Genomic DNA, 18,559 nt, shown 5'->3' with positions numbered 1-18,559 from the left:
CTCCAGAGAAAGCTATATCTCTCCGACATAAAAAAAAGCAAAAAAGGCATTTTTCACTCTAGCAATAGATGCAGCAAAACAGAAACAACATACGATTTTCAATATCGTAAAATCTTTCACTCATCCCAAAGCACTGGCACTTGAAATTCCCCCCTCACAAGCCCTTTGCGATCAAATCGCTGATTTCTTTGAGGAGAAAATCAATAATATCCATAAGGACTTCCCCCCGGTTCCCATCCTAATCCAAGCGTCTGACACATCTACTCCCTCACTAAACCAATTTACAGCAGTCTCCCTATTGCAAACGCACAAAGCCATACTAGCCTGTAAATCAGGTGCACCCACAGATTCCTGCCCCCCAGTCATCTTGCACCACCTCATTGAGTCCGTCAACCCTCTAATCAATGCGATTGTGAACGAATCCCTTGACTCCGGTATTGTTCCTATTGAGTGGAAGAAGGCCACAGTCAAGCCCCTCATGAAAAAGCAAAATAAATCCCCTACTGATTTGTCCAATATGCGCCCAATCTCACTCCTCCCTGCACTAGGCAAAATTACCGAGCAACTAGTCCACGAGGAATTAAAGAATTTTGTGGAAAATCAATGCATCTTACACCCGCAGCAATCCGGTTTTCGTTCCGGCCACTCCACAGAGACCGCTTTGATTGAGTTGTCTGACACCATCAAGTTCTTGCAGGATGAGGGCAGGCAGGCCGTTCTCATCCTGCTCGACTTAACCGCGGCCTTCGACACCATCTCACACACTATTCTAATTAATAGGATGCGTGAGATCGGTGTCTCGGGCTCCGCACTTGCTTGGATTACATCATTTCTATCCAATCGCTCTCAATCGATCTCCTTAGGCCCCTTTGTTTCCGGTGAACGATCCATCACCTCAGGGGTACCACAGGGTTCCATCCTGAGCCCCCTCTTTTTTAACGTGTATATGGCCCCCCTTCTTGCGTTGATTGAATCACATGGGATCCTCGTGACATCCTACGCTGATGACACCCAACTTGTCGTCACTATTGATAAAAGACTCCCGGATGCTGCCATCAACTTCCAAAACTGTCTGTCAGAAGTCTTTTCTTGGCTCAACCTGCACCATTTAAAATGCAACAGCGCCAAAACAGAAATAATTCCCCTCGGTAAAGGCACATTCTTTTCCCCCAAAGACTGGTGGCCTCATAATTCCGAAGCACCACCGAGCGCGGTAGCCTCAGCACGCAACTTGGGTGTTCAATTTGATGCTTTCCTCAGCTTCGTTGAACATGTGCGCATTACCGCAGGGCGCTGTTTCAGTCTGATCAGGCAATTAAAGAAATTTTTTAATTTTCTGCCTATCAGTGCCAGGAAATCAGTCGCGGTGGCGCTTGTCCTCTCCCGGCTGGATTATTGTAACGGCCTCCTGGCAGGTATCAAGAAGTCCTCTCTGAAAAAGCTACAAACTGTCCAAAATGCAGCAGCCAGGCTTGTTCTGAAACTCCCCCGCAGGTCCTCGGCCTCTGCAGCCCTCAACGCCCTCCACTGGCTGCCACTCCACAAGAGAATCCTTTTCAAGCTCTTAGTCACTGTATTTAAAGCTAACAGGTGCTTGGGTCCATCCTACCTGATTAAGCGCTTCCAGCGCTATAATCCAACTCGCTGTTTGAGGTCATCGGGCGCCAACCTCATCTCTGAACCCCGTATAAAATTAAAATCCAAGGGTGGAAAGACCTTTTCTTTTTTGGCGGCCAAGGCATGGAACCGCCTTCCCTCCAGCCTGAGGCACGCCCCCTCCGAAAGCCTATTTAGGAAATCCCTGAAAACTTGGATTTATACTCAGTCCGACTCTTCAGTTCTCGCAGCCATTTGATCCATGCTCCCCATAGACGACTTTCTGTGTGCTCAGCGCCAAGATGCTCCCTCCGGAGCGAAAGCCAGCGCTTTACAAATGACAATAAATATCAAAATATCTCTCTTACACTCCATCTGTTTCTATTCCATTCAACTTCTGTTACTCATTCTTTTTCACTCTGTTTCTCTTAGTGTTGTTCCTTTATTTTATCTATCTCTTTAAGACATTTCAGTATTCTTAGTCTGTTTATTTTACAAACTGTTTGTTTTGTGTATTATCACTAATTATACTCTCATTTTGTCTCTCACTTTACTTTCCTTTAGACAGTCATTCTTTGAGTGCTATTATTTCTTTGAAATAATTCTGTCTCGGTCTTTTTCTGTCCCTCAGTCTTCTTTTCTTTCACTTTCTGTTTCAATCACTTCTACTTTGTTTTGTGTTATAAAATGACACTATAACCTTATTTTTACTTTTTTTCAACAGATACCATGTTCTTTTAAAGATTTTAAGTTTTTCTTTATTACTATTTCTTAGGTAAGTATAAAAAATAAAAATACTTTTTCATCACTGTGTCATTTTTTTGAGTATCCTGGTCATACCAGTGTTCTGTTTAATGTGTGAAGTTCCATGGAGGATTGGCTGTACGGTCACAAGGAGTCTCTTAAAAATTTATTTAAGAAATCAGCAACATTTCAGTGAGTCAGTTCACTAATGCGGATGTGTCAAAACATTGCAGGTAAATGATATGTGTTAAAGAACTTTGGAGCATATTATGAAGGGGGTTTTATTCTGCTTTTTTGGCTTTAAAAGCCAAGAAAGCGGAGATAAAATGATCTCTCTAGTATGTAGGTGATACAAACACCAGTTAGCGTCATCTAATAACAGATAATGACTATCTTGTGATTCGCTTTGTTTGTCTGTGAAGTTTATTATTGTTGACATGCAAAGTTAGTATTGCAAGATGTTAGTGACTGGAAACAGTTCCTAACATTGCTATCTCTTTTTACCCACTTTTGAAGATATTTGTGCTATGGTCAAAAATTTCCAAAATCTAATAGTTGCCCCTGAGCAGTTCTTAGCTATGTCATGTAATGGTAGGTAGATAACATGACTAAGACCAATAGCTCGGAAATGGATGAATATTGCTGAATTCAAAACAATATTTATGTATTTGGACCGATTTTTATCACTTAGGACAGTTGTTCGTAAACAATGTTCACCTGTGGTTTCCTTGACCTACTCAGCAGTTTACAGTGGTTCCTCACCATTTTATTTAACGGTTGGTAGGTGGTATGTACGTTCTGTTACCTTTCTTAAAGTAATTGGGACACATTCTTTCACTCATCCAATCATCCGTTCACTGATCCAGCCATTCGGTGTCTTAACCATCCACCCTTTTACTTCACTGATGTATCCATGCTTTTGTCCATCTACCCCCTTTCACTTACTAATTAATCTTTATAATCACCCTTTCAGTTATCCATTCTTTTACTTTTTAACTTATCATTTTATCTATCCACACATTTACTTGCCCATCATCTACCCGTTCACTTATTTATCTATCTATCCTTTCACACATCCATCCACTAAATCACTGATGCATCAGGTGGTCTTTTACTCATGCATCCATCCTTTAACATATCTATCCAATCTTCTAGCCATTTATGCAACCTTCCAGCCATACATCCATCTATTTATCTTTTCTCTCATCTATACTTACACTCATTCATTTATTCATCCATGTTTTCTTTGATTATGTAACTATTCTCTTTTCATTAATCTATTCATTCTTTCAATAATCGATCCAGCATTTAGACATTCCAAATGTATTTACTCACTCAGCTTTGTAGTTTATGACCTGAGTCTTTCTCTGCAGAGTTGTAGGGAGAAGAGGCCTGTGAAGAACAAACTACAGCAAGGGGTGGGGTGCGGTGGGTGAGAGTTTACAATGCCTCCGTACATAGGCAGACTGAAAAGGTAGAAGTTATCAGTTATACATGATGTCCAGTAACAGGATGTCAGGTTACTGTAAAATGGTGTTGTTTACATGGCTTTATGCACTGTTAAAAAAAAAAATGGAGGGGTCTTTTCAAAGGATGTGTTGGATGTAATTCCGAGGGCAGTTTAAAACACCTAAGCTACAAATATGCGTCTAGCATAGTGTTGTGCTCGACTGGTGTTATGTTGTATGTCTGATTGCATGCAGATATGTAGAACAGCAACTATCTTTACACAAAGAACAAGCAAAGACTATTGGCTTTGACAATGGGTGCTAGTTCCTTTAAGTACAAAAGCAGTAACCATGGCATTGTTGAATATATTAATGAAAATACTGCTGTTTAAAAATCATGAGAGAATGGAAGAACGTTAATCTGTTTTTTTATTTTCTTTCATAGCCTTCTTTAAAGGAAGTGTTTTCTAATATGGCATGCTGGTGGTTTTATTTTTTTTATCTAAGATAATGTCTTCTGTTCGTTGAGGCAGGAAGAGCGCTATCTGCTTTAAAAAACCTTGACTGCCATATTCTCATTCAGTAAGTGCCAATAAGTTCCATAGAGAAATTCAATGTGCGGGAGGAGAGCTCCTGTAGCAGTGAAATCCAAGGCCGTTCCAGTAAGGGCTGTCAGCCTTCTCACAGGGGAGGAGCGCGCATCTCTCTGAGATGGATACAGTTACACATAACAGGGTAGTGACGTCCGTGGAATTTATGGACGGTTGATCATCCTAGTGTCCGTTGTGCCCTTGGCACTTAATTACGGCGGACTGGGGAGCCGCGGTGCACAGTTTGGGAATCACAAGTTTTAGAAGTATCGGCAGAGTTTTCCGCAGTGTAACTACGTCATTATTAATTTAAATATATATGTGATAGTACCCCTGTAACAGGCAGCGGCAGTTAACATTACCGCGTGAAAACAAGCGTTGTTTTTATGTACTAATGTGTGCTTTGTAATTAGGAGTGGGGGTTGATTTAGTTTTATTTTCCACACCTCCATGTTAACGCTGCCAAATGCTTCATCAAAGCAGGCCGTGGCACTCGTACGATAAAGAAGTTTATTTAAACTGTTTTTCTAACAATAGCTGTGTTTGTGATAGTATTTTCGTCTCCAAACACATTTTGCTTGTGGTTTAACGTACGCCTACTATGCATGTCATTAACTGTTTGTGCGGCACACATGCAAAGTGCTCTTACCGGAGGCGGTGTTATGACGTTGTCACAAAGGTATTCAGGAACATTTACAAGGATACGGAAGACATTTCCGCCGTCTTTAACGGTAGGAAGTTGCCGATATAGGGGCAAAAATGGCGTTCATAATATGCTTTATAAATTAAGTAAAGTCCACATTTGTAAAGCGCACAATCACCCGTAAGGGTCTCTAGGCGCTGGGGGCCGTCGGGAAGATTAAGCGAGCTATTGCCCAGAGTCACATGGTGCTGGGCTAACCTGCCGCCGGAGCCGGGGATCGAACCGTGGTCCCCAGATTCCAGCGTCAGTCGCCCTGGCCGCGGCGCCACACCTCTTCCTAAATTGCAGTGGAACGTAATGTTAGATATAAAGACATATAACATACGTTTCGATTGGAATTTGTAGAACATAGGGGCATATTATCAAGGATGGTTGATACATTTTCGCCGCTTTTATCGACAGGAAATTGCCGATAAAGCGGCGTTAATGGGCTTGATAATATGCCCTATGGAAATCCTATCGAAGCCCATGTGAGATGTGAAAACATCTATATGCGCTTCGATAGGAATTCTATATAGCATATTATCAAGTCCATTATCGCCGCTTTATCGGCAGTTTCCTGCCGATAAAAGCGGCGATATTGTATCGCCCGTCCTTGATAATATGGCCCATATTATGAAGGCGATTATCGTCGCTTTTAGAGCAGCGTTCTGCCGATAAAAGCGACGATAATTTATCACGTCTTCTTCATAATATGCCCCAAGTATTGCCGCATTCTTTAATAATTGTTCTGAAAATGCGGCGATACTTTAGCTTATGAATAGAACTCTTTTTGGTACAATGAGGTAGTTCTGAAAAGAACTTTTTTTTTGGAGTTTTGTAGTTTTTTTAAACTTTTTTTATATTTTTGGACAAGTTTTTTATTCTTTATAATTTGTTAAACTGGAGCCGAATTTTTGAACTGTAAAACAGGAACATAAGAAGTTGTTAAAAAATTAGGTACATTCGAATCTTTGATGGTCATTAATTCTTCTTTCTACAAGAGTGAGGCTCTGCTCCCCGTACACAATCAATCCATGACACTTGTTGCATTTAATATGCACTTTCGACAAAAATGGTTTCAACTCCAACTGTGCAGTAGATGGAGATGTAGGTCGTCCTCTCGATGAAGTACTGGCCACAGCTGGTGGTAGTTCTGTTGCCAGAGCTCTTGTCGCTGCCTGTGCATATTGCACAGGATAGACTTGGCTCACATGTCTCTTCAAGGTATGAATCGAAAAGGAATATTTTTTTGAAACATTTCCTCTTGAAAGTACTGTGTCACAAATTGTGCAAGTTACTTTCGGAGCATTTACTTTTTTTTGATACTGAGGATAGGTAAAATATTGCCAGATGAAAGATTCTTTTTTTTTTTATAAACGTACACGAAAATTTTCTTCAGATTCCTAGGATGAATTGCGAGCGGCAGCCATTTCAGCAAAGTCTCCGGAAAGATGAAAACGGTTCTTCTCCCTTCAGCGCCAAATAGATAGTGAGGGAAGTTGGTGGTTTCTGGAAAATTGCAGAATAGAAACTACTATGAACCAATAGGAAGTGTTCTTTTCAAGTCACATGATTTGACATGCGAGTATTAGGACGTATACGTGGTGACGGAATCCCGACACACACGTCATTTGGAAGTATCAGTCTAATTTAATGAAGTTTTAAAATGTGAAAAGGAGGAAAGGTAGACATTTTCTGATGTTGTATACCTTCATATGGGGTCCCAAGAACAATACCGATAAAGTATACATCCTTTTTTTAATCTTTAAAAATACCGGGGTGCGCGCACGCGGTCGCGCACCACAGTACGTTTTCCAACATTTAGTGAGAAGTCTGAAAACGTTAAAAAGAAGGTAAAGTAAAGACTTCGTAAACCTCTAAAGATTTATAAGGAGTTCCTAAACAATTCTGACAGTGAAGAAAAGTTTGGAATCCTATGAAAAGATTTCTCGAAATACTATGATAAAACAATAGAATACATTGAAAATATAGTTAATAATTCGCATTTAAAAAACCGTTGAAATTCACTGAAAAAAACATAGGTTTTACACACGTTATAGTTAGGAAGTAGCCTTTAAAAAACCTATGAAATTCACTGAAAAAACCATAGGTTTTATACATGTTATAGTTAGGAAGTAGCCTTTAAAAAACCTATGAAATTCACTGAAAAAAACCATAGGTTTTACACACGTTATAGTTAGGAAGTAGCTTTTAAAAAACCTATGAAATTCACTGAAAAAACCATAGGTTTCACACCAGTTATAGTTAGCTGAACATTTTACTCATACAAAACCATTGAAATTCCCACGTTATAGTTAGTTGGACTCACTATAACTCGCGCGACCGCAATCCACTGCTGATGATGTCACATATTACATCATTCATGACATGGTCAGTGACATCACTGATGACATCACTGATGACATCTCAAATGACATCACTGATGACATCACTGATGACATCATCAAGTGAATGTGTGTTCCTGTGAAGTTAAAATATGTTTTACATATTGAAGAATGAGTGTATGCATGAGTGTCTGCATGAAGGATTTAGTAGGTGTGTAACTGACTGTATGAGTGAATGATTAAATGTGTCTTACTGAATGCATAGGTTAGTGATTAAACTGTCTGAATGTGTGCATCATTATGTCTGTTGTTGTGTAAGCTGCTGCATGTGTTGATTACTAGCTATATGACTGGCTATATGGGTTATTGATTGGTTGCCCAAGTATTTGTATGTGAGGGTGAGTGTGTGTGGGAGTGGCTGGGAGGTGTGTGACTCTGTGCATAGATGTGTGAGCAGTTGATTCACTTGGTGTTTGGGTTCAAGAGTACATGTGGAAATAGCTGTATGGGCGGTTGACTGTGTGCATGGGTGTGTTGGTGAGTGAATGTATATCTCAGTGCTACATGTCCAAGTAAGTACATATGTAAAACACAGTGCATGTGAGAGTTGGCATATATCAATGACTATACATGAGAGCCTGTGATTGCGTAAGTGACTGTATGGATCAATGTGTACTTGTATCAGTGATTGTAAAAGAGAGTAAGTATGTGTTAGTATATGTTTGAATACGTAAGGTTATGTGTGTATAACTATATAGATGAGGAAATGGGAGTGTCATTGATTCTTTTCATTACTGAGTAGATTAGAGAGTAACTCCATGGATGAGTGGCACTGTGTGAATGTCTGTATAGGTTTATGAGCGCATATGATAGCGTTGTATTGATGAGTGACTGTATGTATGAGTGATTGTATGGGTGAATGCATGGATGTGTGTGTAGACTTATGAATCAGTGAGGCGGTGCGCGACAAAATGATCAGGAGCGCCAACGGAATATTTGCTTTTGCTAGCAAATTAGGTAGTAGAAGGCCCAAGGAAATGCTTAAGATCTCTGAAGCTAGGTGTCTTTCGGCTGCTCTCTACGGAGCAGGGGTATGGGGGGTTTCCAGGGTAGAACCTTTACAGGTAGAAGAGAATAAATTTCTGAAAAAATTATTATGTCTCCCGACATCCACTGCTAACAATTTGGTCCATAAAGAATTAGGACTAAATCTTCTAAATGACCTATTACTGTTGAGACCTCTGACACTATGGCGTTCGGTCTGGATGAAAGACGAAACCTCATTTAATAGGGCTATCATTGAGGATTGTTTACGTCTAGATTATTTTCGCAAAATCCCATGGATTAAATACACAATTGAATCCTTCTCTAATGTGTTTGGGTTAAACGTTGCATCAGATCACCGTTCTGCTTCGGATCTTTCTAAAGACAGTCTGAAATCAATCTTCTTAAATCACTGTGCTGAAAGACGAGCCACGGATGATCTCAAACTTTCCACCTGTATACGTTACAACCAATTGAACGAATTTGTGGGCCTACACCCTTACCTCTTCCAGGTAACTAAAGGGCAACATCGGTTTGTTCTTACCAGGATGAGGATGGGTACGGTCCACCTATTGGTTGCATTCCCTGAGATTAAGATGCGCCCTGCAGGCCCATGTCGGTGCGACAGCATTTCAGAACAAAGCACAGAGCACTTTCTACTTATATGTAACCTGTATAGTGAATATCGTAAATTCTTTTTAAAACCTTTATTTATTAAATTTGGAGCAAGAACCATCAAAGCGGCAATGAAATTACTTTTTAATTTGCATCACCCTGAGGCAATTAGTTCTAGGAAAAGCATGAATTTTTAAAAATAATTTTTAAAATAATTTATTCATTGGAAACTTTTTAAAGTGCGTTATTTGATTCGTTATATGTATCATACTGTATTTTTTGCGGATTGCGATTGCAAAGTGTATTTTCCTTTAACATGTATTATATGTGTGTACTTTTATGGGCATGATTTACATGTCTCCGAATAAAGTTTTTGAATTTGAATCAGTGAGTGTGTATGTAGTAAGTGGTATTACTGTGTCAATGGTTTCAGGAATGGTAGTCTGTAATGAACACTGGATGTATAAAAGGTTAGATTAGAGTGTGAGGAGGTGCATCATATTATCACATGGATGATGTCATCAGTGATGTCATTTGAGATGTCATCAGTGATGTCATCAGTGATGTCACTGACCATGTCATGAATGATGTAATATGTGACATCATCAGCAGTGGATTGCGGTCGCGCGAGTTATAGTGAGTCCAACTAACTATGACGTGGGAATTTCAATGGTTTTGTATGAGTAAAATGTTCAGCTAACTATAACTGGTGTGAAACCTATGGTTTTTTCAGTGAATTTCATAGGTTTTTTAAATGCTACTTCCTAACTATAACGTGTGTAAAACCTATGGTTTTTTCAGTGAATATATATATATATACATATATATATATATTGTCAGGCATGGTGCTCCATACACACACCCCCTCCAGCTGGTCCAGCGCGTTTCGGGAATGGTTCCCTTCCTCATGGACCCTTTCAATAACAAAGCAGCAGGCAAATGGCTGCATTCAAGCCTTCTTTTATTTTAATTTTGCACAGGAAGTCCATATTACTTCAAGAAGTCTGTAGCAAGTGCCGAAAAATGCATTATGGGGCATGCAGTCCGTGAAAATAATCCCATGTGGGGTGCCCACCACTGAGTTTGTTGCAGCAAAAGAGTTCTTAAAAACAATGAAGGGGTGAAGAAACATTGTGTACAGCCATCCACAAGCAGCCTCCAGGCCTCCCCAACCGCATCCGCTTTGTTATTGAAAGGGTCCATGAGGAAGGGAACCATTCCCGAAACGTGTTGGACCAGCTGGAGTGGGTGTGTGTATGGAGCACCGCGGAGTGCAGACAACTCCACAAATGGAGCGAAGTTCACCGCCCAGGCCCAGTTTATATGTGCCGCGTCTGATTGTATTTGTACCTAGCTTTCCCAGGGAGCCATGATTTTTTTAGTTGATTTTGCCTTAATTCCCACAGGTTGAGACCCAGCCAAATGTCTGTTTGTGATTCTTGATTCTAGTGAAATACCCAAAGGAGGGTTTCATGCTCCTACAACCAGGATAACTGTACTAGGACTTTTTACATAATGACTATTGCTCCCTTGTAATAGATGATAAACATGTGGGCCAGGTTGTGCTCTTTCCTTTGGATTTTTTACATCAACCTGAACCAGACATGTGGAATTGCCATCTGAGGTGGGAATGGGCCACTACTGAGATGAGTGCGAAGACATTGTCCAAGTACCAGTGTAGTAAGTGTCACAAGAGGCTAGATAGCTGCAGTTAACCGCCAAAGTATGATACGGCCAGTTTAAAGAGCATGGGTGAGGGTATTATTCAGTGACGTAACAAAACCTGAGGGGTCCCCCTGCAAAGTGCATGGAGGGGGCCCCCCAATGCTCCGGACCGAGTCAGGAGCTCTAAGGCCAGTGTTCCATCACCCGTGCCTAGTGCCAGAGGGGCCCCTGGAGCTCTGGGCTCGCCTACGTCGCGAGGGCTATCATTACGCCACTGGTATTATTATTGTGTATTGGGACAACATGCATAGTTTCAGTAGGCATATGGAAGTGGTTCCACACATATCTGAAGAGTGGTGACTTGCTTCGTTTTCCAGTTGTGAGCCCTCGGCTTGTTTTTTCCCCAATAATAAGTCAATCAATCAATCAGGTCATTTGTAGAGCGCACTACTCACCCGTAGGGTCTCAAGGCGCTGGGTTGGGGGGGGGGGGTGCCGTTACTGCTCGAACAGCCAGGTCTTGAGCTTCTTCCTGAAGGAGAGGTGGTCTTGGGTCAGGCGTAGGTCGGTCGGGAGTGAGTTCCAGGTCTTGGCGGCCAGGTAGGAGAAGGACCTTCCTCCTGTTGTCGCTCTTCGGATGCGGGGGACGGCGGCGAGGGCGTGGCTGGTTGATCTGAGGAGGCGTTTGGGAGTGTAGAAGTTGATCCGGTTGTTGAGGTAGCTCGGGCCTTGGTCGTGTAGGGCTTTGTGTGCGTGGGTGAGGAGACGGAAGGTGATTCTCTTGTTGACCGGGAGCCAATGCAGATCTCTCAGGTGTCCGGAGATGTGGCTGCGTCGGGGGATGTCGAGGATGAGCCTGGCCGAGGCGTTCTGAATCCGCTGGAGTCTCTTCTGGAGCTTGGCGGTGGTACCGGCGTAGAGGGCGTTGCCGTAGTCCAGTCGGCTAAGTGAGGCCCTTTGGTGAGTAACAGCTCATGAATTGCACATGCCCTGAAGCCCTATAACTATCCACCACCTGAAGTGTGGTACCTTCCTTCTATTTATAGGAGTTGCTGCCAGAAGTGTGTAATTAGCGGGTATGGTTAGCTCGTCTCACCCATGCTGCACTTGCCGAGAGATGGCACATGTAGGGCCGAGTGAAAGTATCTAGAGGTCCAGTAACAGGCAGAGGAATCAAGTGACAGCAAAAGCTAAGGCAGAAACCTGAGATCGAGTTTCAGGACATCTCAACCTACTGCTGCTTGCTAAGAGGAAATTACTTGAAATAGGAGTGTCTGGTAAGATTCTCCTACCAGTTTGTGCTTTACGTAGACACACCAGATAAACAACCACTCTGGACAACATGTGCTGGCAACGCAAAAGTGATTACTTGATCCCTTGCAGGCCTAATATAACACCTATAGAGCAAGAACTATGTTGCTTGGAAGAATATCAAGAACTAAGTACTCAAGAGGATGATCAGAGCACCGCTTTTTTTTTGTTTAAATTTGTTTATTGGGTTTTATGCATTCATCAAAAACAGTTACAATTCGGTACATTAGTGCAATGCTGTGAGTACACAATACCAATAAAAACCGGGTATACATTCACACATGTGTGCATTGTATCGTTCGACCATTCTGAACCTCTTTGGTCCATTGTTACATACCGCATATTCCTGCAACAGCCACTTGTTCGACCCGGCCTCGTGGCGTGGTCCCTCTCCTCCCGCGTGGCAGGCACTGGACAGCGGCGACCCCTGACCTCCCCGACGAAACTGCCTCGCCAGCCCTCCACGAGAGCCGCCACACCTGGCGACCCCCGACTCTCCCCCTCAAGAACACGGCGACCCCTGCTCGCCCTACACGGCTGCTCCAATACCTCCCTCGGGCCGCCATCTCCAGGCCCGACTCCATCTTGGACCCTCCACGTCCGGACCACGTGGCCTCGGCCCGTCCTCGGCCGCAACCCCAGCGAAGCCCAGACATCGAGGCACCAAGATCCGACCAGGTGGTAAAGTGGCCACTTGACGGATCCCAGAGGGGGGAAGTTTCGATGGCCCTCCAGCCGTCCCCGGACGCCTGGTTTCGATCGCCCTCTGGACTCCCTGGGTGCTGGCTCCACCCCCCAGCTGGGTGTCTGGACCCTCTCATCCCGGCCCCTCTGGCCCCCTTGCGCGAGGGTCCAGACATCAAAGGACTCCAGACCTATATCTGGGGCCGCCCTGGAACGGAACGCAGTTGTATCCTGGAGTCGAGAGCCCTGCTGACGCTGTCGCGGCTGACCCCGAGAAGAACTCACTACCTTGAACCTTGAAACCACCTTTGGAGTCCTGCTGGCGCTGCCGCGGCCCAACCTTGCTGAAACCATCGTTGGAGTCCTGCTGGCGCTGCCGCGGCCCAACCTCGCTGAAACCATCTTTGAAGTCCTGCTGGCGCTGCCGCCGCCCAACCTCGCTGAAACCATCTTTGGAGTCCTGCTGGCGCTGCCGCGGCCCAACCTCGCTGAGACCATCTATTGAAGCCTGCTGGCGCTGCCGCTGCTCGACCTTGCGGAATCCCCCAGCTCGAGGATTGAGAGCTGTGCGTAGGGTATCCCTGTACCAGGCCGGTACTAAGACTGTCCCACTACCCCCTTTTCCCTGTTACCGAGACTTTACGGATCCCTCGATCCGCTTGTACCTATTGCTGAGAGAACCAACCTTTATCACCGATAAAGCCTATGAGAAATTATCCTCTGTGTGGTGTCCATTTGTAGTGGTGTGATTGCTCTGCTGTTACGATTCTAGGAGAGGACCCTCACCCAGGAGGCCTCTCGACAACGCTCGGCCACTTCCAGAAGGAGGGGTCGGCCTAGGGGTGGTCAGTCAGACATCTTCTGCCTCCCCGGGGACCGCCTTTCTAACATTGGTGGCAGGCGGTACGATCCGAGCCAACGCAAATCTTACAGAGAGTAACTCACCCGCTACTGACAGAAACACGCTGCGACCATGACTACCAGAGAAGCCAGACCGACCGCAGAGTTCCAGAAAGAACGGCTGGAAGATTACAATCATAAAGAATTACAACAATTCTGCAAAGACCTGGGCATCGCTACTTCTGGACTAAGCATCAAAGAAGACTTCAAGTTGGCCCTACAAACATGGGTGGAGACAGGAGCGTCGCCACCCCAGAGCGAAGATAACACGGTCCCGAACATGCACCCGGAGACCGACGCAACCCCAGCGGGGGAAAGACCTGCAACCATAGACACGGGCCTCTTCCACGAAGATGCCCGAGAGCGAGAAAGGGGCCGACTCCACGAACTGGAGCTCGCCCGACTCCGTCTGGACGGAGAACTGCAGCTAGCCGAAAGGAAGATAGCCCTTGAACAACTACGGCTGGAAGGAGACCTCGAGGAGAAACGGAGGCAGAGAGACTTAGAGGAGAAGAAGCTCACGTTCGAGCACGAGCGTGGCCTGAAAGAACTTGAGATCCAGGCCAAGACGGGTGAGGCCAGCGCCTCCGGGAACAGGTACCCGCCTCCGCCTGCGGACGCGAAAGTCCACATCCCCAAGGATGTCGTCAAAGAGTACTATAAAAACGACGACATCCAACAGTGGTTCAAAGCTTACGAAGTAGCCATGACCGCCCATCGAGTACCCCTCAAAGACTGGGGCGCCGGCTTGTGGGGGAAGTTCGTCAACGAAGGGAGGGACGCCCTGCTAGAGCTTCCCGACGCCGAGATGACCTCTTATGAACACATGAAAGCCGCCCTCCTCACTCGCTACGGACTCACCCCCGAAATGTACCAGCAGCGATTCCGAGACTGTCGAAAAATCCCCGGTACTACATGGGTGGAGTACGTAAATTTCTATAGTAGAGCCCTGGAAGGGTGGATCAAAGGCAGCCAGGTCACCACCTACGAGCAGCTGTTCAACCTTATTGTATGGGAGCACCTCTCCAACAACTGTTTTGTCGAACTCCGACAACATCTCCTCGACAGCAAACTGACTGAGCCACGGAAACTCGCCGTCGAGGCCGATCGATGGGTAAGCACCCGGGTCCCCCGGAGCCCGATGGGCGACTATGGCCGACGGTCCCCGGGGAACCACCGACCGCGAGGCGGCGGAGGAGGCCAGAACCGGAGCCGAGACTCCCCCACGGGACCACCCCCAACCTCCACTTCGCCATCCCTGGCCAGAAGAGGGGCCCCCCAGCACGACCGGGGCCTCGCCCGAACGTTATCTGCCACAGATGCCAGCGACCCGGTCACTATGCTAATGACCCCCTCTGCCCAATGAACCAACGACCCGGCACCACCGGACCACCCAACCGTCAGATCGCGGCCGCCGCACTGGGCGCAGAAAGAGGCGAAGAAGAGGACGATGACCCCGACCAGGCCGAGTGGGAGCCCGCTGCCATGTCGCTGGTACGCCTGGGCGACAGAGACATGATTCCCCGGGCCCCGATCCTGGGCAACACTCAAAAGTACCGCCAATGGGTCACTATTAATGGACACCGGGCCGAAGCCCTCCGTGACACTGGAGCCAGCGTGACAGCTGTCCGCTGCCACTTGGTGGCCCCCGACCAGATCTTGCCCAATGTGCTGTGCCCAGTACGGTCGGCGGACAACTCCGAGAGCCTGTGCCAGATGGCCCGTATCCCCTTCAAGTGGGGAGGGGTGTCGGGCATGCTGAAAGTGATGGTCCGGGACGATGCCCCCGTGGACTGCCTCCTCGGGAACGACCTGGAAAGTTCCCCCTGGGCCCACGTCGAGAGGAGAGAGCATCTGGGGATGCTAGGCCTTCCCGAGTGGGTCTGTGCGACCACCCGATCCATGGCTGCACAGGCCACCACCCCGACCGAAGTCACCCCGACTGAAGAACCCGAGTGGCCCGCACCTCCGCCGCCCGCTGTCCCCGAGGACACCGACCCAGAGCCCGGCCCCCTGGGGCCCGGCAATGAAGACATCGCCGAGCTCGGCAACCTCCCCGAACTAGCACAATGGCGCCAAGAAGGTGGCCCCACGCGAGAGCAGTTCCGGCAAGAACAGAAAACCTGTCCCTCCCTCGAAGGAATCCGACAGCAAGCCGCCACGCAAGCCGCCGTAGACACCTCAGGGTCCCACTGGGTCTATTGGGACCACGATCTCCTCTACAGCAAGCAGAAGATCGCTGAACTAGGGGCCAGCCGGGTACTGGTGGTCCCCCTCCGATTCAGAGACTTCCTCCTGAACCTGGCACACGATGTGCCCCTCGCTGGGCACCTAGGGCAGGACAAGACATACAGCCGCCTGGTGACCCACTTCTATTGGCCAAAAATGAGGAGCGATGTGAACAATCACTGCCGGACTTGCCCCACTTGCCAGGCCAGCGGGAAGAGTGGAGGGAAGCACAAGGCCCCCCTCCAACCCTTCCCAGTCGTCAGCACCCCCTTCGAGCGGGTAGGGATCGACCTTGTGGGGCCCCTGGAGCCCCGAACCTCTCAAGGACACCGATTTATTCTCATCCTGGTGGACCATGCCACCCGCTATCCCGAAGCCATTCCTCTCCGGACCGTGACGGCCCCCGTGGTGGGACGGGCGCTGATGGGGATCTTCTCCCGGGTGGGCTTCCCTTGAGAAGTCGTCAGTGACCGGGGAACTTCATCTCCCGGTACATGAAGTCCCTGTGGCAACAGTGCGGGGTCACGTACAAATTTACGACCCCTTACCACCCTCAAGGGAATGGCTTGGTGGAACGCTTCAACCGCACACTCAAGGGGACGATCATGGGCCTGGAGGAGCCCTTGCGGCGCCAATGGGACGTGCTGCTGCCCTGCCTCCTCTTCGCCTATAGAGAAGTCCCCCAGAAGTCCCTGGGGTTCAGCCCTTTCGAACTATTGTATGGACACCCCGTCCGGGGTCCCCTCAGCCTGGTCAAAGAGGGCTGGGAGGTCGCAGTCCGGGATGCTCCCCCCGACGTCTACTGGTACCTCCTGACCCTCCGAAATCAGACTCGGAAGTTCCGGGAACTAGCGGAAGCCAACCTCGAGGCCAGCCAGGAGGAGATGAATCGCAGGTATGATCAAAACGCCTCCTCCATTGAGTTCGAGCCCGGCCAGCAAGTCTGGGTCATGGCCCCGGTCAAACCCTGTGCCCTCCAGGACAAAAGGACAGGGCCCTTCAAGGTGGTGGCGCGCAAGGGCCCTGTCACGTACCTGGTGGACATGGAATCTCCCAGGAACCCCCTCCGGGTCCTCCACACTAACCGGCTCAAGCCCCACTTTATCCGAACAGAGCTCAGCCTGCTGATGGCTACCGATAGCGGGGCCGAAGACGACTCCGATCCTCTACCAGACCTCCTGAGCACTTCCGAGAAAGACGGCTCCATCGAGGGGGTTACCCTCTCCTCCACCCTGAGCCCCGTACAGCGCCAGGACTGCCGCAACTTGTTGGGACAATTTGCAGACTTGTTTTCCCTCACCCCCGGGGTCACCCAGTGGTGCGTCCAAGATGTCGACACCGGGGACAGCCCGCCTGTGCGACACCGAGCCTACAGAGTTCCCGACCGAGTTCGGACCTGCATCCAGGCGGAGGTATCCAAGATGCTGGCCCTGGGGGTAGTCGAACCCTCTGACAGTCCGTGGGCCAGTCCTGTCGTACTGGTCCAAAAGGCCGCCGCCCCTGGTGCCCCTCCTGAACTGAGATTTTGTGTAGACTACCGGGGGTTGAACGCCGTCACCCGGACCGATGCTCACCCCATTCCCCGGGCCGATGAACTAATCGACCGCCTAAGGGCCGCCCGCTACCAGAGCACATTCGACCTAACCTCCGGCTACTGGCAGATCGGGCTCACCCCGGGCGCCCAAGAGCGCTCCGCTTTCTCAACCCCCGATGGCCACTACCACTTCAGAGTGATGCCCTTCGGGATGAAGAACGCCCCCGCAACGTTCCAGAGGCTGGTGAATAAGGTGCTGGCAGGGCTAGAAGAGTTCAGCGCCGCATATCTGGACGATATTGCGGTATACAGCCTCCACTGGGCCGAGCACCTCAAGCACCTCTGGGAGGTCCTGACGGCCCTCCGACGGGCCGGACTGACAATCAAAGCCAGCAAGTGCCAGATAGGCCAAGGTTCCGTGACCTATCTGGGACACCAAGTGGGGAGCGGCCATGTGGCTCCCCTCCAACCCAAGATCGACGCCATCATGGCCTGGGAGCCCCCAGTCACTCAGACCGCCGTCCGAGCCTTCCTGGGGCTCACTGGGTATTACCGGCGTTTCGTAAAGGACTACGGGAGCATTGTTGGCCCCCTCACCGAACTCACTTCCAAGAGACAGCCACAGAAGGTGCACTGGACACCCGAGTGTCAGACCGCCTTTGAGACCCTAAAGACAGCGATGTGTACCGCCCCAGTGCTCCAAGCCCCCGACTACAGCCGGGAATTCATAGTCCAGACGGATGCCTCGGAGCACGGGGTCGGGGCGGTCCTCTCCCAAATCGACCCAGAAGGGATCGATCGACCGGTGGCCTTATCAGCAGACGGCTGCTAGCTCGAGAACAACGCTGGAGCACCATTGAACGGGAGGCCTTCGCCGTGGTGTGGGCCCTCAAGAAACTCCGACCCTATCTCTTCGGCACCCACTTCCGGGTGCAAACGGACCACCGACCCTTGCGGTGGCTGATGCAGATGCGAGGAGAGAACCCCAAGTTGCTGCGATGGTCCATCTCCCTCCAAGGGATGGACTTCACTGTGGAACATCGCCCCGGCAATGACCACGCCAACGCCGACGGCCTGTCCCGCTTCTTCCGCCTCGACGAGGAGAGCCCCCAAGAAGATGGGTGACTCTCCCCGCCTTCAGCTGGGGGGGACGTGTGTTGGACCCGGCCT

The sequence above is a fragment of the Lissotriton helveticus genome, chromosome 6 (assembly GCF_964261635.1).
Source record: "Lissotriton helveticus chromosome 6, aLisHel1.1, whole genome shotgun sequence".
Taxonomy (NCBI): Eukaryota; Metazoa; Chordata; class Amphibia; order Caudata; family Salamandridae; genus Lissotriton; species Lissotriton helveticus.
Note: the sequence above shows the minus strand (reverse complement) of the source record.